The sequence below is a fragment of the Mauremys reevesii genome, linkage group 2 (assembly GCF_016161935.1).
Source record: "Mauremys reevesii isolate NIE-2019 linkage group 2, ASM1616193v1, whole genome shotgun sequence".
NCBI classification, from domain to species: Eukaryota; Metazoa; Chordata; order Testudines; family Geoemydidae; genus Mauremys; species Mauremys reevesii.
In genome coordinates this window covers 27,018,626-27,041,591 of record NC_052624.1, presented here as the reverse complement: position 1 = coordinate 27,041,591, position 22,966 = coordinate 27,018,626, and the positions used below count along the sequence as shown (strand labels likewise).

At 42.2% G+C, this 22,966-nt stretch overlaps 1 long non-coding RNA gene across 1 annotated transcript in view; it reads right to left on the bottom strand.

Annotated features, from left to right (window-relative positions):
• Positions 1–22,966, bottom strand: part of LOC120396892 — a 26,085-nt gene extending 3,119 nt beyond the window's left edge. The window contains exon 1 of the long non-coding RNA XR_005593510.1: positions 22,935–22,966. This is a non-coding gene — a long non-coding RNA (uncharacterized LOC120396892). The remainder of the gene's footprint in view (positions 1–22,934) is intronic.

Genomic DNA, 22,966 nt, shown 5'->3' with positions numbered 1-22,966 from the left:
AATAATACGATGCAATGTGGATGACTAGTCACGTAGCAGGAATAGTGAATTAGGAATGGGGGATACTTGAAGTGGTAGTGGTGAACACATTGTGAGCAAGCCAGGGACATATATTTGCATAAACCATTCACTGAATAATTTCAAATAACAAAACAAATCTGTAAGCACCAAAGTGCGTGGGTGGATAATTCCAAACCAAGAGCAGAGCTGAATTCATCAAGACTGTAATTGAAAGTCAATGGACTCTGGGTTTCCTAATTCTCTTAGGCTCCTTTGAAAAACCCAGCCTCGATGAATTGTTTGCAGATGGATGCTTTCCCAGGCTTTATTAGTGATGTAACTTTTCCCCCCGACAGACCCTCAGACCTTTGGAACATGTCAAGCTAGGTTCCCCCTGAAAGTGTATGGGAGTACCAATGCAAGGACTTAGTGATCTTTTTCCCTGGGGAAGTGAGAGGGGGCAGCAAGCACCTCTGTCTCCATTCTCTGAGGTCAAGAGATCATTGGCCATCTCTGGAGCGAGGAAAAACATGGACAGAGAGTAGTAAGTTGATGGTTGTATAACAATGGCGTCTCTTGTATTTTTTGCTGCAGCTGGCAGGAATCTCCGCTCGTAAATAGTCTGCTCTGATCTCCAAAAGGTCCTGCAGGAGAAAACAAGCAGTTCTAACATGCTGCTACAAGTCACTTGCTACTAGTCATTATCAGGATTGCATGACAAAATGGGAGACTGGGAAAAGTGGGCAGCAGGCATGTGGGGGGGTTGTAAAACAAATTCTGAAGGTAGATGGGGGCATGACTAATCCCAGACCTACTTGCTTCTTTTCCCCAAAGACCTCGGCATGAATCTTGCACTGCAAGGGTCTCGTTCAGAAAGTACTGACAGGCATAGTATTGGTCTGAGATTTGTGGAGGGCTTATTCAAATGCCACTTGTACCTGTCCCCCCCACTTTTGTTCTTAACTGCCTGAAACGGCTCATTTTTCTTTCCAACTTACTGTTCTAAGCACTGATTTTAGCCAGGAGCAGCGAGAATGACAGAAACCTATAAAACGGGTTCATAGTTGGAAGTGGAGCACTACACGCTGAGCTCTGCCTGCCAGCACTTTACTTGGATTTTAAGTGAAGGGTGGGGGGGAGAAAGTAAGAGTTCTCATCTTTGCTTTTAATTAATGCAGTCACCATTTTTATTCTGAAGTGTCACACACAGGAAATCAAAGGAGTCTTGTATAAATAATAAGGAAAAAAATTCTCTCGATTAGTAATGGAAAACATTTTCAAACAAGATCTACAGAATTATGATCGGGCTGGCACTTCCTCAAGGTGAAAGTCTCTCAAAATCATTACATAAATTATTGATTTGTCCAAGTCTCTTCACTATAGGAGATTTACAATCTCACTTTCATAGTTGTCTGGGTGGGGGGAGGGAAGAAAGAGTCTTATCTAGGTCAGAACCAAAGTGTCTGTCTCTTTCAACATAAAAGAAACTTTTAGCTAAGGTGAGCAGCTGTGCTAAGAAACTGTGGGTCTGATTGTGCTCTGACATCAGCATAAATCAGGAGTAACCTCATTTAAATCAATGGAGTTACAATGAAGTAAGTGTAGTCAGAATCAGGCCCACTATCACAGTTTTAGGAGTAAGAGAAACATAGTTATTAATAGTGAGTAAGATGTCTGGTTTGACTTGAATTTCGGTGCGGATAAGAATTTGCTTCAACAGGAAAAAATTCCCCCAAAATGGAAATTACAACAGATTTGGGTGAATTAGGAGACTGGGATACAGTGTTTTCCTCTCAAGGTCACCATAATGGTTCTGGCTCAGTAGAGTATGAGAGCAGTGAATGAAAGTCAGGCACATGAAATGAGGAGTAGTAAATGAATGGACAAGTATAGACAGTACAGAATATCAGAGGCTGAGGAGTTCTTGGACAACCAGATTCAGGAAATCATCACCCCAGCTTCAAGAAAGAAGAGAATTGGCCACCAAGGAACCAGAGAGAGAAGGCTTGGTGGTTCATAACCACAAGAAGCAAGAGGAACAGGTGGCCTTCTATATGGCTGCAAGTATACAAGGTTGGGCAGGCTGTTGACTACCAGAGAGAAGGGGACCAGGAGAAATTCTGTGCAGCTAGAGTTATCCAATCATTATCATAATCTCATTGTGGAAATGGCAGGAAAAAAATCTCTGAAGATTCAGCTGGTTGAATGAAATGCAGAGCTGTATGGGACATGCCGGTGGATGACTGCTTAGCTCATCCTGTAAAATGATTCCACAAATGTGCCCTCAAAGAGATATCCATCCACCCAAGGAAGACAGGTGATCCTTGCTGGGAACTCCATACTGAAAAGAATGAACAGAACATCCTTCCATGTAGAGGTGGACAATAGGATAGTGTGCTGTCTCCCTAGAGTCAAGATACAAGATGTGACCCTAAGATCGGACAGGCTTCTGAAGTTTAAAGGCAAAGATCTACTGGTGATGGTGTATATTGGTACTAATGAGACTGCTTTGTGGGGTACCTCACAGATTATAGACAACTGCAGGGAACTCTGAAGGGTGCTGAAGAAGAACATCCAAGTGATCTTCTCAGAGATCCATCCTATACTGTGAGCAAAGGAAGACAGAAGGCAGCGTAGAGATGGCTAGGTAAGAAGTGTAAGGTTTTGGTTTTGTGGAACATTGGTTCACTGTCTATGGGGAGAGGAGCATGGGCAGCGTGTGGTCCCCTGGCTCGGGGAGAATAGCCCCAGCCCTGCCCCTTCCACCGGAGGCCCTACCCCTTCCACTTCCCTGATGGAGCCTAGACCCCCCCCACCGTGGTTGCCGGACCCTATTCCAGGCTGTCCCAGTCTAGTGCCTCCAGCCCCAGAGTGCCCCCTGCCCTGGGTGGATGGGTGGGTTGCGCGCCCCATCCCCTCCCAGCCCCAGAGTGTCAGGAGGGCGGGTGGCATGGCCCTAGCCCCCGAAGTGTCGGGAGGGCGGGTGTTGCGGCCCGAGCCCTCCCAGCCCGAGTTGGGGCCACAGCACAGGGCAGCTGGGAAGAGCCAGAGGAGGAAGCAGGAGGAGGCCTGGGGGCAGAGCATGGGAAGGGCCATGTGTGGCTGTTTGGGGAGGCACAGCCTTCTCCAGCCTATGACACCTGCTGCCTATGGAGAGGGGCCAGTTTGGATGATGTCCATCTCAGTAGAAGGGCAGACAATCTTCTAGGGTCAGGCTGGCTAGAGTAGTTAGAAGTGCATTTAACAGCCAAAAGGGAGTGTGAAAAGAGAGAACAAACGACACTCATTTAGAATAAAATCAATATGTTGAGAACAAATCTAATCAAGGCACCAAGGAACAGGAAGAGAAGAAGTTCTTTAATTGCCTGTACACCAGTTGTATTGGAGCATTGGATTGGATCAAGATAGGATGGGTTTTCTAAAAGATCTGCTCTAGTGCAAACAGGAATTAATTCGGGGAAGTCAGATGGCCTGTGTTATACAAGAGGTCCGACTATTTGATCACAATTGTCACCTTTGGGTTCCATAATCTATGAACTGATGAATCATCTGATGACCTGTTAATGGCCTATGTCCACATTACAAACCACTACCAGAGTCCATACTAAATAGTAACATTGGTAGACAGACTAAAGGCATGGAAACTAAACTATCCTCAATCGGATGGCATGTCTTCACTAGCCGTGTTAATACGCTGCCATGGCAGCGCTTTAACGTGGCTGTGTAGTCGCTATAAAAAAACTAACCTCCACGAGGGGCGTAGTTACCAGCTGATGCACTGTCTATACTGGCACTTTACAGCGCTAAAACTTGCAGCGCTCAGGGTTTTTTTTTTCATACCCCTGAGCGAGAAAGTTGCAGCGCTATAAAGTGCCGGTGTAGACAAGCCCTGAAATGTGTCCCTGCAGACCATGGCCATGAGACAGGGGTTGGATGGCATGTGGGGAAGCTTGCACTGCTGCTGCCTGTGCTGTTTCTGTCTAGTGGATTGAGAGCACTACCATCTTCTGGGGTAATCATCTGAGTATTTTTCACATGACCCAAATCAACTTAATTTATTACATTTGCAACCAAAAGAAAAATGTGGAGACAAAGGGGTGTGCTTCCTTCTCAGGGTGGGTGATTAATTCCAGTTAGAGTAAATGGAAACTATGTGATGAAAATAGAATCCTAGTCTGGGGTTTATTCCACTCCCTCTGACTCCATTGATGGTATTTCACTGGTTCTAATGAATTCCTTGTGGACATGTCTTACTGGCACAGGACTTAGGGTCAGTGTTGCAGAATTTGGGAGCAGAGCTGACGAGTGAGTAAAAGTATCGTCTGCCAAATTCTGCTTTTCTGCATCAAGTAAAGATGCCAAAAGAATATCTCCTGGTTTTTTGACAAATAAGGAAACATGGAAAGAAATTGATGCCTTTAATAGTACGTGTGTTAATCCAGTGCCAGTCTTTGGTGAGGAATGAAATTAGAGCACTGAACTGGGACTCAAGTGATCTAGAGTCAGTGCCACAGATTCATGTGTGATTTTTGGGCAAGTCACTTAACATCTGTGCCTCAATTTCCCACCTGTGAAACTGGAGCAATAATCCTTCTTCTCCCCACCCTTTGTCTTGTCTGTTTCAAGTTATGAACATATCAGAGCAGGAGCTACCTCTTACTGTGTGTTCAGGCCTACCACACGGGGCGCCAATCTCTGTTGGGGCCTTTACACGCTGCTTTAATTCAAACAGATGATCGCTAATAATGAGAAGTAAATTAATATTTTTAAAATGCAGCTTAAATGCTAACATGCAAGAGGTGTCAGACAATAGTAGCTTCAGCAAACCCCTGAATCTGGGTGTGCTGTAAATGTCCTTCTAAACTTTCCTACTCTTACTCCTCACACTGACTTGCTGTCCTGCACAGCTAAAGAGTAGCTGCTGCGCTGTCTGACATTGACTGTACTTTGAAGTTACTCTAACAATGATATTGCAGAGTTCCATATTTGTTTTTCAATAACTTCCATACCATATATGCTCATATGATTTTTCTAATGGGAAGGTTTTGCAGATGCACCAGAAAATCAAGTTAGGTTCTTTCTGCTCCATGCGGCATCACATGTAACAAAGAGCCTGCACATTAAACTTAATGGAGCACATTGTTGATGATGTATGAGGCAGAATAAAATCCAACTTTTGGTCCTGACAACTTGCAACCAACTACTGAAAACTTGATTTTGTCAGTAGAGTAAGCAGATATGACTCAGACACGCAGGAAGCAAATATGATGAGTAAGAAGGTGCCATTTTTACATGGATACATTTCTGACCACAACTACACTTTAATGCAGACCTAAACACTGGTTTTATATTTCCTTTGTGGAAGAGAAATGTGCTAATTCCTGAACTGCAAGGATTCCTAAATATCAAGCAGCAGCTTTGTCAGAGGAGTGGTAGCTGTCATACACTATCTAGTTCAAGCTAAGTACTCTCTTGGGCTAGTGAGTTTGTCACGTGTTAAACCCACTTTGTGCACTGGCCGTGGAGCTCTTCCCTTCTCTTCCTAACCTTAATATACCCAGAGGAGTTACTCTAACCTACATGGTGTAGAAAGTATGGATCTAATTTTGATCTTGCTTATCTTGGTGTAACTCAGGAGTAACTCCACTGAAGTCAATAGTGTTACTTTAGTGTAAGGAAGATCAGACTCCAACATACAATATTGAAGCACGATGGCTCTTTTAGAGAAGCTACAAATGTATATTTTTCCAGCTGAGATTTCTACAGATCTGTTTTTTTTTATACCCTTCCCTATAACTAACCAGATCTTTCCACCAGATGGTCTTTTATTGCTATTTTATTCTCCCAATAATATTTAATATTAAATAACAATTGTTTGCACTCCTGTAACAGCTTTCATTCAAGGATACGAAGAAATATTTCTATAAACTTTAACTACAATTAATAGGTATTTTTTTACAGTGGCTTTCCACAAACTATAGCTTTTCAGACCAAAACCAAAATAAATCCCTTAAAAAAGGATTAAGGTTATTAATACATACCAATTAATTTTAAACATTTTCAGGATTTATAGTAAGATATCTTGTCCAACTTACATCAGAGTTTGCAGAAAAAACAAACCAAACAAACATTTCTTTGGTTATGGAACATGCATGAGCAATTTCAGATGGGAAGCAGATTTTTAAGAGGACATTAGAGCAGGATGCAAACTTATAATGGAAGATTAGTTACAACCTATGGAGTTTCTTTGAGCTTTGATTCCCGACACTGACCGTTACTAAGGAAGTTCTGTTTTCCAGTGCTGGTTTTAACATGGACAGTTCTATCTTTTTCTTTGTCTCAAAGTATAAAATATATTGATTGTTGAACAACCAATATCACTCAGACACCCCAAAATCTGTATGGTTAAAATGGCATACCAATAGGGATATTAAAATCCTCTGGGTAGAGTCGACTATCATTTACCCCAATGTAATTCTGGAGTGAGTATTTACTTCAATGCAGTTAACACCAGATTTATGACTGTGTAACTGAGATCAGACTTTATTTCCCATTGATTTCAATAGGAGTTAGGTGATTTTGAAAACCCCATTATGTATCTATGTGTATCATTAGATGCCTAAATACCCTTGAAAATCTGGCCCTTAAGGAGCCTAAATCCCACTGACTTTCAACAAGATTTGGGCCTAGATTTTTAAATGTCTTTAGGTGTATTGGTGTATGTAATGTATAGGTGTATTTAAATGTATTGAAATCAATGGATATTAGCTGCCTAAACAGCTTTAATAGTCTGAGACTAAGCCACTTTTAAAAATGGACCTTGGGTTCCTAAGTCACTTAGAAAAACCCTAAGTGCTTTCCCAGGGTCTTACAACAAGTCAGTGGCAGAGTTAGGCCTGGCACTTCAAGCGCACCTGCCTTCCAAGCTCTGTCCCCTTTTCTGGTTGGTAATTGTCTCCACAAAATACCAGGCACCTTTTGAGTTTGGTCTAAAGAACAATAGGAAGGTACATTGATAAAAACAAACTGATTGGAATTAAAATTAGGTTATTTTTTGGTGCTGCTGCTTGCTGTGAAGTCCTGTTGAAAGGCGAGATCATTTGTGAATACGGTGGTTGAGGGCTGTAGTACAGGGTAGAAAATGACATTCCTTTTTTGGCAAAAATGGGTATTACACAGCTGGCACAGCTGGCTGAAAATGCCATTGCTATCCTATGCATCGGCATTTTGTATAAGACAACATACTGGGCATATGGTTTTTGTCTTGTACCTAGTGTGTGAGTCATCAGGCCAGTAATACTAGTTGAACTCCAGGACAATGTTACTATATAAATAGTAACATTTTTTGTTTAAATATTAAAACACTGGTATTTTTCATCTGAAGAAGCCCCTTTCCTTCCTTCCCCTGCAGCTGACTCTGGGCTGTGCTGCTCCTGCAGGGCTGAGTCACAGCCAATGCTGCTATGCAGCAGCAGGAGCCTGAGCCACAGCCCATCCCCATATTAGCTCCTCCAGACTTTTCTTCCCCATGCTCCCATCTGTAGCCTTGCAATCTCCCACACCCCAAAGGTCCCCCTGCTTCCTCCAGACATTAGCCTGCTTTAAAAAAATGGGTTGGAAAGTGATTGGACAGATTCTGACATAAGGACTGATCTTTTTTGGGCTCCCACGACCACCAGGACCTGGAATGTAGTGATAGTTGTAAATAAATCCTGATTTACAAAAGCTTTACACGCCTTATATATAGTGTGAACTTTCAGGATGCTGTGCATGGCAAAATGGGTGGTGCTAGCTATTTATGTCAGTTCCAAATTTGCTCCTGGACTGAGAATCCCGCGACCAGTTTGCTATCAAATTTTAAAACTTTGCCCCAAAATTCAAAATCTTTGTTTTATAAACAAGGAAGGAAATAAATCCTTGATATTTTAAATCTTATACTGCTCACTAATAAACATGAACAGACTGGGTCAGCTCCTCTGCTGGTGTAAACTGGTGTAGCTCTATTGACTTCTGTGGAGGTCGTATGTTCACTTACACACCACCGCAGGGTCTGATCTGGCTTAATACTTATCAAATACAAAGAAATTTACATTTTGTCGCAACACAACCACCCGGATTCTGCCTCATGGAATTTGGGTTTATTTTAGTATATTTTTTGTCACCTTAATGCTGATATCTAAATATTTTCATTTAGATGGTTCCATTAAGTGGGAAATTTAATCAGTTAATATGTTTTCTGTTGATTGTAAATTTTTCTTATGAAAGATTTTTTTAAATGATATGATAAGCAAGGGAATTGGTTCTGGATAAACTGTCTTTTCTAGCACCATAATATAAAGATGTCTTGCTACAAATGTGAACTTGTAGGGACAAAGTTCTCGAAACTGGAACTGGCAAAATTTCAGATCTATTTGCCAGACATGAGCAAGGCTGCTTCCTATACACATGTGGATTTCAACTGTTCATGCAGGCCTAAACATAGAACAATTGATGTTAACATTTTTGGGTCCTGGGGATAAGTGAACAGTCAAAAATTTAACATAAGATTCCATTTGACTTGTTCAATGTGGGCCCAGGTGTCATTATGACTACATAGACTGCATGAATGCAGATATTTCTCATGAACTATTTTTGTCCTGGTTAACTTAGCCTGTTCTCATCATCAGGAACCCTCTATTGTTCTGTGAGCCACGGCAGTCCCTAGCTATAGTGCTTCATGGGAAGTGTAGTTTGGTTGAAGAGCCTAGCCCACAGAGGAGAATGGGGACATGAGCCAACTAAACTACAACTCCCATGAGGCACTGCAGCAGTATATCCAAATTTTTTAAAAATAGATTTCAAATTAAATATTTCAGCTTCTGGGAATTCTGTTTTTTTGACAAAAACTTGAAATTTTCCATTTAAAGCAGATACTTTTTGCAGAAAATATTTTGTCTTGTTGACCCTCCTCTCTCCCCCCCCCCCTTTTTTTGTTGTTGAAAAATAGGTTTTGGCCAGTCCTAATTACTACTCCACATCCACTACTAATAAAATCTGTGCACCGGCAACAAGGAGACTGAGGGACCAAGTTCTCTATTATTGATTCCTGCTGGCTCAGCTGGTGGTCCATGGGCCTTATTAAATGCTCTGCAGTCTGCGCTCATACTTCTATTCCCTTGAGCTATAGCTTCAACCGTGTAGCTGCTCTCACAGCATGCCGATTCCTAATAACATTTGTTGAACAATAGGGTTCAAGGTTGGCTCATCCCTAAGATTAAGTCTTATCAGCGTTCAGCACAAGCATTTGTGTAATACTTAGATAGACTTGCTTTGCCTGAAGCTTTCTGAACAATTGGCTTGCATACTACTGCTGCTAACCCCAGTCCTAGCTCCTCTGGTGACCTTTCTCCAGACCAGATTATTTATATGTATCCTGCAGTTCACTAGGGAGGTGTGTGTAGGCTTCCAGACAAAGGTTACTGTCTATTATATGTGGCCTAAAAATATTACTCTGCACGTGTATAAGAGTCAATTCTGATTATTTTCCCCATGAGTTTATTTCTATCCTATTGTATTATGCAACTAATACCTGAGATTTGTGTTTTCAGATATTGTTGTAAAGAGTGTAATTATAGCAATAAATATTTGTACTTAAAAAGCAATGGGCCATATTCATGGGTGGTATAAAAGTTGTTAATGTGATTGCCTTAGTAAATCAGGTACTGGAGATACTAGTATCTAGTGAATATAACTATTTCCACACTATTGCAATTCACTAGTAGTATAAGCAGATCATCTTGTTACTGGAGGCATAAAGGGTATGTCTACACTATCTGCCGGATTGGAGGGTATCGATCGGTTTATCTGGGATCAATATATCGCGTCTCATCTAGATGCGCTATATCGATCCCCGAACGTGCTCCTGTCGAGTCCGAAACTCCACCAGGGCGAGTGGCGGTACCGGAGTTGACAGGGGGAGTCCCGTCCGTCGATCCCGCGCCGTGAGGACGGGAGGTAAGTCGAAATAAGATACTTCGACTTCAGCTATGCTATTCCCGTAGCTGAAGTTGCGTATCTTATATAGACCCCATCCCCTACTGTAGGCCAGGCCAAAGAAACATGCCAAATGCATGATCTTTGGTACTGACTGACCCATGCAGCAGTAATGTAGCCACTGCAAAGGAGCAAACAAAATTAAGGGCCCCAATCCAATTTGCTCTTTCCAAATGTCAGTGGCTGCTGGATTGCTGTATATGCGTTGCTGTAAACTCTGCTGGGGTTGGTATAATCATTTTCTGCTTTTTTTTCCTGTTTAAAAAAAAGAAAGCCAGGTCTACAAACACCCACCCCCCTCTCAGCTGGTGCTGAGGAATTGGATATTCCCTCCTTATTTTTTGTAACTTTCTTCTTTTAAAACCACGATAAAAGGCAACAAAATCGTCCTTCATGTTCTGTGTTTCTGGAGCATACAGCATGGGGGCTGACAAAAAAAATCTCTTGGAGTGTCTCATGCTTGTCCCACAGGAAGTGAGGCACTTTGCAGGAGAGAGTGCTTTCTTCCTTTATTTAGCTGTGCTGCTGCTTATTTGGTGGTGATGTAGGGCAAAGCAGGGGGGTGGGGCGCCTGGGGGCTGGGTTTGGAGAAGGGGATCTGCACTTGGGTGACAGGCATTGAAACAGAAAAGGCCTTTTGCTGCTTTTATTCTTCCACTGCTTTTGGCAGCGTAGGGCCCCCAAATTCCTGTTGAGTTTGCAAGCTCATCACAAAATGTTTTATTCAAAGAATGCTCTTACAAAGTTTCTATTGTCTTGTGTCTAATTTTTTAACTAAACTCATCGTTGTAGGTATCTGGGTTGATACAAAACTCAAACAGGCAGAATGGGAGAATGACAGATGAAGCTGTAGCAGAGTTAAAAGTAATGAGAGCTGAAAAGTGAAATCAATAAAGCTGCAAGTAAGTATTTTCCTAGACGGACTCCAGTGAGGGAGAGTGGATGGAGCAACGAGGAAGGGGAAAAGTGAGCATAGTTTTAGAGTCCCTCATAGACTAAGACAAGTTAGGCAGGAAGGATGAAAAGGGGAGAGAGCGTTCAGTGCAAAAGCGTGACTTCAGCTGTAGAGAGGAGACAGAAAGGAAGCAATTCTCAGGAACAATAATACTATTATAATAATACTTCGTGGTACCTATTAATATTATAGGAGTGCCCGAAGGACTTGGATCCCATTGTGCTGGGTGCCATACAAACACTCTATAGGTGGGCAGATATGAAGAGGGTCTAATTCAGAGCTTGGCCACAAAAGTCAGTGAACCAAACTTCACCTGTGTGGAAAGGTGCAATGCTGCCGTGCCCCTAAGGAGGGTGCAGTATACTCTTCCGCCTAGTATCCCCACAGAATGGGGACTAGGCATCTTTCCCCTTTTGGGTACAGGACTTTCCTATAAAGGTTAGTTTGGTTCAAACCACACTTCTTAAGCATTTCCTTATGGGAAAGTCCTATAGCGAGCCCGAATGGGGAGAGGTGGGGCTTGGATTTGTATGGAAGTGAAGGGATTTGCATTTTTAACCCAAACTCTTCACAGCTTATGGAAAAGTCTTTTAGAATTTCATAGGGATCGAATGAATAGGGTCTAATTACTCTAATAACCGATAGCATTGAAAAAAGAATGCTAACTTTCCTAAGATATTTTTTAAACCACCTAATAGAATTCTCAATCAGGGACATAATTCTGCATTCTACTCTACAAAATGTTTCGAAAGAGGCTATGGAATAGTTCTAATTTAGTATGAAAATCTCTAGGACTTCATCAGGGTGAGCAGCAGTAATCTGCTCCCACATGTTTTGTTTATTTTTTCCATTTAAAAATAAACAAGGTCTGGTTTTATCTCCCTTCCCCCGAAAAAATCAAACACACAGAACCTGTTGCATTGCTGCAGTCTATGGGGTGGAGAGGGCAACAAACAGCTCATGCACTGAATCCTACCAAACCCGCTTCATTTAAAATTCAGAGCAGGGTTTTCCCAACAAGCCAAGGGGAGCAGTTGAGCACAGGGGTCAATGTCTAATGTAAAAATAGTTCCTTCTCACCTGTGCTAAATGAATGTTTCGTGGCCACAACAGGGGGGACATAACCCAAGTGCTGCGTAGAATAGGGAGGGTGCATCCCGGCTTCAGCTGCCATGAAATATGCTTCATACTTCCATTGCCAAGGTTTGTCTCTCTTTTGTGCATCTGAAAGTAAATGAGCTAAAAGGATCCTTGTTTATGCAGACGACACCCTCAGTTTCTGTAACTGGGGAAAACCTGAGTTTATCAGAAATGAAAAGCTAAAGGAAATTAGTTTCCCTTCAAATAGTCCAGATGGAATTTTAAATTGACAACAACAAAGTACTCAGGTGATTTTTAATGAGCCAAAGAAATGAGTTCCTGCAGCTATTTATCAGAGGATTTGGGGGGGGGGGGGAACAGGTAGAAAAGTTCTGCAAGGCTTCAATGAAATTTCACTAAATGCCCAGCTAATGGAATGAAGAGTGAATGGTTGGCATACAGAGCAGAGCTTGTTAGTAACAATAGACTGGGTAATCAATCAGTGTCTGGCATCCAGGGGCGGCTCCAGGCCCCAGCACGCCAAGTGCGTGCCTGGGGTGGCAAGCCACGGGGGGGCACTCTGCCGGTCGCCGCGAGGGCAGCAGGCAGGTTGCCTTCGGCGGCATGTCTGCAGAGGGTCCGCTGGTCCCGCGGCTTCGGCGGGCCTCCCGCAGGCTGCCACCAAATTCGCGGGACCGGGGACCTCCTGCAGGCAAGCCACCGAAGGCAGCCTGCCTGTCGTGCTTGGGGCGGAAAAATACCTAGAGCCGCCCCTGCTGGCATCTTAAACCACAGCTGACTCAGTCTTAGGGCCTGATCCTGCAAACCTTTATTCACATGGACAGTTTACTAATGTGAATGCTCACACTAATGTCAGTGGGACTATTTGTGAGAGTGAAGACTGTACTGGAGCAAGGCCTGGCAGGATCATGCTTTTACTCTGGCTCATTTATACAGAATGCAGTCATTGCATTAACAGCAGTTGTTAGAGGGGAATAAAGCAGACCACTGTAAATCTTATGTGGCACCAAGTTCTGTTTTCAAATACACTCTGCAGACTGCTGAAACAAAGGACATTCCCCTCTTGCTATTCATCCACACAAGGATGTGAAATCCTTTTGCTTTTCTGGCCCCTTTCTCCCCTCATCCATGCTATGTAAACAGTGCAGCAGCATCCATTATTCAGCTTTCAGAAGGCTGTCAGGATCTACTGGCTGCAAAATTTGGAGTTCTTAGATTTTTCCTTTAAAATATGGAAAACTGTATTTGCCAAAGCACTGGAGGGGGAAATGAAATTCAATACCTTCCACAGAGTAATGATTCCTTATAAGTGTCTCCCATGCTAGGGGGCCATGAGATGTTTTCCCCCTGAGTGATATGGAGTTAGTTTTTCTTGTGTGTCATTGTTCATATTTAACTACCTACAGTGAAGGTTATAAATGAGGAAGATCACTGTAAATGGGATCTGGAAAACTCATAGAAGGTCTACGCAGCAAGAAAAAAGGACATTGAAGTTGCACATGAAAATTAATCTAACAGCAGCGAGCCCTTAAGTCCCTGTAAATATACATTTCTTTTGGTTTCCAAGGTCAATTTTCAGAGCTTTTAGAAAATGTATATTATGGGTGGGTGACTTCTGCAAAATGTCTTCTGCTCGTTTGAATTTAAGTTTAAAGTACTTGTGCGTAAGGCCGTTCAACACTCCCCCTACTTGTCTTCTCTTGCCCCTTGTCAGGTTGCCAGTGCCTCTTCTGTTTTGCCAAAGTTATGCCAACCTCACCTGGCTGTTTTCAGCTTCCAACACAAACCTCAGTGCAATAGCCATAATTTTCATTTCTTTAAACAAGACCTAGTTATTGACAAAGCTACTGATTGTTTGTCATTAACAAACAAATTAGACTGAATACTTTGTGCTCAATTCTTTGAACTTGTCCCTAATTTTATTAGTCCACTGATATATATATATATATTAGTGCCAACTCTCTCTAACACTCTCTAACTGTCTATATAAATATGTGTCTTCAGAGACAGAATTACTATCTTTATGCAGTTAGGGAGGAAGAGAGTGGGAGGACAGAATGAGTGGTTTATTTTTTGCCTTTGGCAAAAATTCCACTAGTACCAGTTCCATTTCTAAGTGGACTGTATTAGCGGAATTATTTTGTGTATTTCATTGACTCCTAGGTCACATAAACACAGCACATATCCCTGTTTGGGTACAGGAGTGAGGAGCGGGGCAACATGACACCCAAAAATGCTGGGAGTGGAGGGGCACTGACACCAATGTGCCTACACAAAGGAAAGGGAGCCCTGGGTTCCCTTATGGGCGTGGGTATACTGCTGAGGGGTGAGGCTTGGCTCTTGGCTTTGGTTGGGAATAATGTCTGAGAACAGGATCTATAAGAATGGGTTGTGGGAAAGGAGTCACATAAAAAAAAGTACTGTGACTCAAAATCAAGAGTTTTGCATATTTCCCCGTCTATATTAATACAGCTGGCTGGCTTTTGCAAACTTACTTTACTATACTGTACTACAGTGTCTGAACAACAGTAATGTAGCAGACTGAACTAACCGAAGCAATAAAACAAGACTTATTTTGTTACAGCCTTAATAAGACCGCTTGGATTCTGCTTCCTAGTGCTGGACTAAGGGCTAGCCGCTGGAGCACTCCATTCTAGTTAGATTCCCTCTGTAGCCCCTTCCCTGTTTAAATCTGCTGCGGAAGTAGCATTAAATGAGGCTCTTTTTTTCTTGGTGTAGCAGTGATTTTTTTCCCTATTTACTATTTAAATATCTTTGAATGTACGGCAGATACCGGCTAGGCAAAGCTACTGAGTTCTACTTTTGTAGAATGTAATCAGGTGGCACAAATCTGCTATCATTGTGGCATTTTGAAGAGTCATTCCTCAGTTTTTGCTGAGAGTTTGTGCAATTCAGGCTTCTTTTAATGAAATTTCTCAATGTTTTGCTCTGGCAAATCTATGGTAGTTAGGAGCCTAAATACCTTTGAGGATCTGGGCCTATATGTTAGCTTTACCTTCCAGTGAGATATTTTGCACACGTATAACCCACACACCTCCCGGGTGTGGTGTTCTGTCCCATCTAGTGGCATTGAGACCACTTAGAGAGAGAGATTAATGAGTCTGTTCTACAGCCTTAGCTAATAGCCAGTTGGCTTTTAGCTCATGCGGTAGAGACTCATGCTCTAAGCTCCAGAGGCCCCAGTTTCCATCCCGCCTGCTGCTTTTTTTTACATGGGGGGCTCTCCGGGGATTTTCACCTGGGAAAACACTTTTTATTTGTTTTTTATAGTGTGGGCTGGGGGGGCTCAGTCAGGACCAGAACCCCCATTGTGCTAGGCAAAACACAAAACACAAAAAAAAAGGGTTCCTGCCCACACACAGCAGAACATGCAATTCTTCTATTCTTGCTGAAACAGTTCTCAGCTCCTTAGATAATCTGATCCAAAGGGTCGTCCCCCAAATGAAATGCATGATGTCGTTATGTTTAAGGGAGTGGGGCTTTTAGAGTCTTGCTTTTTGATCCCGGCAGCTGAAAGTGACATATGGCCTTTAACGTCAGAGACAGTCATGTTTTTATAAAAAGCTTGTGTGCTGATCTATTTTAATAAGATGCCCCACACTTCCATTCTCGATATCTGAACTATGAGAACTGGCAAATAGGAACCCCTGAACTCTTAAATCTTGTGTAATCCTGTTTCATCTTAAAGCCCTTCCTTCCCCGCACGTCCCTAACCCAGTTAAATTGTCTTTTGATCGTTACAAAAAGATTCTGATTGAATCAGTAACAATGCACTACTGCTCCCCACCAATCTGGATATGGCAGTTATCATTCCATTTGTGTCTGAAGTTTCTTGAGTTCTCTAGATGTGTCTGTCTGTCTATTTTCTTGTACCATGCCCAACCCTGTGATATCTTTAAGCTCCTGTGACTAGTAGTTTAGGCTCTGCCTCTCTTCCAGGCCATTTATTTGTTAAAATATGCACAATCCAAACTACATCCGTATTATTCCTGTGATGAACCTAATTCCATTTCTCATCTCCTCAAAGGAGATGCTTCTTTTTTGGATAAGCAGTTTACCTTTAGGGCTAGACCCCGCTAATCTCATTTCTCTTCTATTTTTCTATCTAGATCCTCATATTGCACTCATCTCTGTAATTTCAGAGTGCCTTTCAGCAGTGCATTAGGTAACTGTGATATTTGGTTCATTCTCTCATCCTCTCTCCAGGGAGAAAAGTGTGTACAGCGGAGCATATTGGTTTGGAGTTTAAATATATGCACATGTTGCTATATGTTTGTTAGAGAAGGCAACGTCAAAGAAATGTGGCCTGCGCTTACTGCAGAATGTGGTGAGGTTTGCAATGGTCCATCATTCCTGAGGGAGTTAATTTCACAGTCTCAGATTGGCCCCTGAAAGAAGCTCTATCTCCTGCACAGATGAGCTTTACCCTTATTACAGAAAGTTGCATTGTGCCAGAGAAGCAAGGTTGTTGACCACGGTCTTCATCCTGATGATCTTTAGCTATCCTGGGCCCAGGCCAGGGAATACGTTGAAGATAAAGACCAAGACCTGGAACTTGATTCCATATTCTAGGGGAAGACAGTGTAGGGAGCAGGTTTGATGTGTTTGTGGTAGCCAGTGTTGCTGAGGAGACGTGCTGTGGTGTTCTGTACCAGATGTTCCTAAATGCTTAAGGCTTCATGGCCAGGTATGTTGCTTCACTGTAGTCCAGCCGAGAGATGACAAAGGGGTGAATAACTAAGGCCAGGTGGTCATTTGCCAGGATGGGATAGATTCTCTTTGCCAAATGGAGATTGTAGAAAGCATTACATGCAGATGCTGCTATGTGAGAACTTAGCACCAGTGATGAAACCAGCAGCACTCCTAAGCTATGGACTGAACTGGCCAATTGTGGGTGTGCGCCTTCAATCGAAGGAGACTACCCCTGGCTGAAAACTCTTCAAAGTGCTTTCTGCTGTCCACCAATATAACTTCTATCTTGCTTGGGTTCAGCTTCAACCAGCTGTTATTCCTCTATGAGCTCTGTCTGATGTCAGTAGAAGAACTTGGATAAGCAGGAGTTGGCTGTTAACCTGGGGAAAAGGGGGTCATTGGCCAACTCTGTATCTGTCCTTGAAAAGTGAGTAGTTTGAACTCAGGATAATTTGGCACCCATACATTTCTATAAGATTGTACCCTGCTTTGTATTTTCAGCTGCATGCTCTGCACTGTTAATTGAATTAATTAATGTCTGCCTTCACGAGAGATTGTAAAAATGCTGTCAGACATTAAGGGTTAATGAGTCTGAACAGGTGTGAGAGATTAGATGTAGCTGAGAATAACCAGTGTGTAGGAGGATATATTGATATTTATTCTATTAAGTCTTTTCTTGGGCGATAAGACAAGAGGAAAAAAAATCACTTTCTTCAAGAGGTTTTTAAAAATACGTTTTGTAGTATAATTCGTTCTTTTTGTAATTAGGAGTGCTTCGATGAATATAGAACAAGGAGGCTGGTTGTATTGACTGAGTAACTATGTATCAGACAAGTCGCTCATCTTGGACAACCTCCAGCGCTTGCAGCCTCACAGAGAGTAAAGCCGACTACATGCGAAACAGCCTTGTCAGCCCAGGATAAATGTTAATTGGCATCATGTTTTTACTGGAAGAACTTGCTCCACTCAGTAGCAGTCACACTGGTATGCTACATTCTTGCAATCAGTAGACTGCATTGTAAACAGTCTGTTAGTCATCCAATTCTCTAAGTAACTCTCTCCTGTCCCACAAGGCTTTGTTTACCTAGCAGAATCTAAGACAGGCTTCCCTCTATCTCAGCCTTCTGTTACAGGCTAGTGCATTCAGGAGACGCATACCTCAGCAACCCAGTGAGAAAAATAGATAGATGAGGCAGGCCTGAGCCACAAAAACTTGATTTAAAACTGAGTTTCCAAATCCAAATCTTTCAGGTGTTCAGAACAGGGATGTTGTTTGGCCCATTGCAGGGAAATGGCCTAATCACAACATTTGGATTCAGGGCCAACTTCAGATTTTGAAAGTTCCAAGGTTAGGGGGTGTTTAGATTTTGGATTCCAGTTGGGACAGGTTGCTAATCTTTCGTTCTAGTATCTGGTAGTCCTCACTGCCAAAGACTGTTGAAGGATTGATCCTTCTGGGACTAGGCTGCTGGGTTTGCTAAGAAGAGCATTAAACTAAGAAATGCAGGGGGAAAGTTGGGAGAGGTCTGGTTTTAATTCACAGGAAGATCAAAATGAAGTAAATGAGGATATAGTAAAGGATAAAGCAGCAAACAGTCTTGTGGCACCTTATAGACTGACAGACGTTTTGGAGCATGAGCTTTCGTGGGTGAATACCCACTTCGTCGGATGCATTCTTTGCTGCTTTTACAGATCCAGACTAACACGGCTACCCCTCTGATACTTAAAGGATAAAGGAACAGCAGAAGCTAGGCATATGGATAGCAAAAGGACAATACCTAATTTGGCTAGGAAATTGGGTGAATTCAGAGAGAAACAACTGAGATGTTTGTATGCTAAAGCAAGGAGCCTGGGAAACAAAACTGGAGGAACTATAATTACTGATGCAGGACATGAAACTGGATATAGGCATAACAGAAACATTGAACAATAGCACTTCTGACTGGAATACAGGTATTGAACGGTATGCACTGTTCAGGAAAGAGAGAAATTAAGACACAGGTGGTGGAGTAGCATTGTACATCAATCATGTGGTAGGCTGTAAAGAAATAAGTGAAAGCACTGATAAAACAGAATCAATTTGTGTCAACATCTCTATGTGGAAGGACAGTATAAGAGATTATATTGGGGAGTGTTAGAGGTCTGCTAAATACTGCCAGGGTTAGATTTGGATATGGCTCATTTTAGTATTATTCAAGAGATAAATACTAACAGAAATTGTGTCCTTATGAGAGACTTTAACGTACCACATATAGATTGCAGATCACATGTTGCTGATAATGATAGGGTCCTGGATGTAATAGTTGATAGATGTCTTCACCAAATAGTCACTGCGCCAACAAGAGGTAATGCTATTCTAAATCTGGTTTTAGTAAGTAGTGAGGACATTGAAAATAACTTTGGATCAAATGATTGAGTTGATTCAGTTTAAATTAAATGAAAGGATAATAAAAAACAGGTTAGTAACTAAGGTTTTTTATTTCAAAAGGAGAGACGTTAGGAAAATGAAGGAACTAGTAAGTGCAGTCAACTGGACTGAAGAGCTGAGGGAGTTAAATGTTTAGGAGGCTGGGAATTTCTTTATTCAAAGGTTCAAAAACTACCTGGAATGGGAAAAATCCTAAGCAATGGGAAAAACATGTAGGGAAAGGCTGCAGGCCTAAATGGATGAATCAACACCTCAAAAGAATATTGCAAGTAAGCAGAGAGCCTACAAGGAATGGAAGACGGGACTGATCAGCAAAGAAAGCTACATCTTGGAGGTTAAAAAAAATTAGGGATAAAGTGTGAATTGCCAAAAGTCAAGCTGAGTTAGAGCTTGCAAGGGAAATTAAAACAAATAATAAAAGGTTCTTTAGTTACATAAATAAAAAGTGAACAAGAAGAGAAGAAGCGGGTCCGCTATGCAGTGAGAACAGGGTAGACACTAAAGATGATCTAGGTATGACCGAAACATTACATTAATACTTTGCCTCAGTTTTCAGTAAGGAAGTTTAGTGTAGAATATGGTGGGTGGGGACAGCAGGATGGCTAATAGGTATGAGTGTATAGAAATGGAAATGAACACATACTAAAGGGAAAATAAAACTCTGAGATTAATGTGCTCAAATCAGGGGGACCGAATAATCTCCATCCCAGAATGTTGAATGAACTGGCACATGACATTGTAAGTCTGGTAGCAAGGATTTCTAAGTCTATCAGCTGGGGATGGTATGTGTGAGTGGAGATGAGCAGACTAGCAAATGTAGCACCTATATAAGAAAGGCGGGGAAAGTGATCTGGGCAACTACAGACTCATTAGGCTGATCTCAATAGTATGCAAGACTTTAGAACACATTTTGATTGAAAGAATGATTAAAGAAATGGAGGGAAATGGAAAAGGGCATAAAACACAACGCAGGTTTACCAAAATTAGATTGTACCACACTAGCTGGGAATTTTTTTGGAAAAAATAATGGATTTCTTAGACAAGGGAAATTAAGTAGTTCTAATCTATCTGGACTTCAGTAAAGCATTTGACACGGTACCACATGGGAAATTAGTAGTTAAACCGGAGAAGATAGGGATTAGTACAGGCTTTACAAAGTAGGTAAAGAACTGTGGTTGACAATGGGTTGTGCTGAAAGGATAGCTATCGGGCTGGAGGGAGGTTACTAGTGGAGTTTATTTTCATTAATGATCTTGGCACAAAAAGTAGGAGTGTGCTAATGAAACTTGCTGATGACACAAAATTGAGAGGCATCATCAATATAGAGGACAGGAATATTATACAAGAACTGGATGACCCAGAGGATAAGAGTAATAGAAATGGGATGAAATGTAATAGTACAAAGTGCACAGTCATGCTTTTAGGGGCTAATAAAAATTTCTGCTATAAGCTAGAGGCTTGTCAAGACAGAGGGGAAGAAAGATCTGGGTGTATTAGTCGATCGCAGAATGACTATGAGCTGCCAATGTAATGAGGCTGTTCAAAAAAACCCAAAGAAACAAATGTGATCCTAGCATGTATCAGGCAAGGTATTTCCAGTAGATAATGGATGCATTAATACCATTGTTCAAGGCACTGGTAAAACCACATTTGGAATATTGTGTACAATTCTGGTCATCCATTTTCAAGAAGCCTGGAACAGGTTCAGAGAAGGGCTACTGGCATGATCAGGGGAATGGAGGACCTCTCTTATGAGAGGAGACTGAAAGAGTTTGGCTTGTTTAGCCTAGCAAACAAGTGTGTGATGGTCATTGTGTGGCCTGGCTTGTGTTCTATCCTGATATTCCTACCCTGAAGGTTTATACACACCCTCAGAGAAGAGAATTCACCCAGTCTCATGTCTATGCAATTAGATCTGAGTATCCTGCACAGGTGCTAAGATCAAGAGAGAAGTGAATTCAGGTGAGCAGTTGTTTGATACGGAAAAAATTAAGCAGACAGAGAAATCGCAGAAGAAAAAGAAAATAAAAGTCTGCTTTAGAAATTGCATTTGGGCTGCTTTTCTCTGTAATCAGAGCCTTCAGTGCATCTTTCTAATTTGTCGGGGGAAAGAGGACCATGATATAAAAATCAATAGTTTTTCTAAAAATGATAAGATTTTTGTTTATACAGCCAAAGTTTGCAGGTCCTGATTGAATAGTCTCTGTTTGCCCTCACAGAGCCCTTGATAAGTTCATATACAAATAGCTTTGGTAACTGGTGCCAGACTGCCCAGGCCCATCTGAGTCCAGGTGTAAGTGAGCACATAGTTTTGCAAGTAAGCCCATAGAATTACAGCTATATCTCTGAACCTTAATTGCCTGATAGAAAATAAACACTCCTGGTTACATGATCCCCCTGTTACCAGAATAACACAAATCAAGACGATCTGTGATAAGGAGGAGCTTTTAATGAAAGAAGGTCGTGTTTCTCCTTAAATCCCTATGAGCCAAAAGTAAGACTTTGACTTGATTTGAAAGACAGAAAACCAGACAATGTAAACTGAGCTTGAGAAGTGTGAAAATTAAAAATTCCAAAACCTTTTCAGACCTGACCTAGGGCCTGATTCTGCCGAAGTGCTGAGAGATTCTGCGAGATCTTCCACCCTGGGCTCCCACTAAGGGTATGTCTACACTACGCAATTAGGTTGAATTTATAGAAATTGTTGATTTTTTAGAAATTGATTTTATATAGTCAATTGTACATATCTCCATTTAAGACCATTAAGACCATTAAGTCAGCGGAGTGCATCCACAGTACCAAGGCTAGCGTTGATTTTTGGAGCATTGCACTGTGGGTAGCTATCCCACAGTTCCCGCAGTCTCTGCTGCCCATTGGAATTCTGGGTTGAGCTCCCAATGCCTGATGGGGCAAAAACATTCTCGCAGGTGGTTCTGGGTAAATGTCGTCAGCCCCCCCCCCCCCATGAAAGCAACGGCAATAAATAGTTTCTCGCCTTTTTTCCTGGCGACATACCATGGCAAGCATGGAGCCCGCTCAGCTCACTGTCACTATACATCTCCTGGGTGCTGCTGGCAGATGCGGTACTGCATTGCTACACAGCAGCAGCTCATTGCCTTTTGGCAGCAGATGGTGCATTATAACTGGTAGCCATCATCTTCATCTCCAGGGTGCTCTTTTAGCCAACCTCAGTGAGGTCGGTCAGGGGCGCCTGGGCAGACACGTGTGCTCCTGGTCGGCTTCGGTGAGGTCGGTCAGAGGCACCTGGAGGACATAAATGGGAGATAGGCACTTCTGAATGTCCCCTTAATAAAATCACCCTATTTCAACCAGGTGACCAGGAATGATATTACTTTCCTGAGGATAACACAGAGAGATAAAGAACGGATATTGTTTGAAAGCCAGCAAACATCGGGACCATACGCTGCCATACTTTGTTATGCAATGATTCCAGACTACATGCTACTGGCCTGGTGTGGTAAGTGTCCTACCATGGAGGACGGAATAAGGCTGCCCTCCTCAGAAATGTTTTGCAAAGGCTTTGGGAGTACATCCAGGAAAGCTTTATGGAGATGTCCCTGGAGGATTTCCGCTCCATCCCCAGACACATTAGCAGACTTTTCCAGTAGCTGAATGCCAGGGCAAATTAATCATTAAACATACTTGCTTTTAAACCATGTATAATATTTACAAAGATACACTCACCAGAGATCCCTTCTCCACCTGGCGGGTCTGGG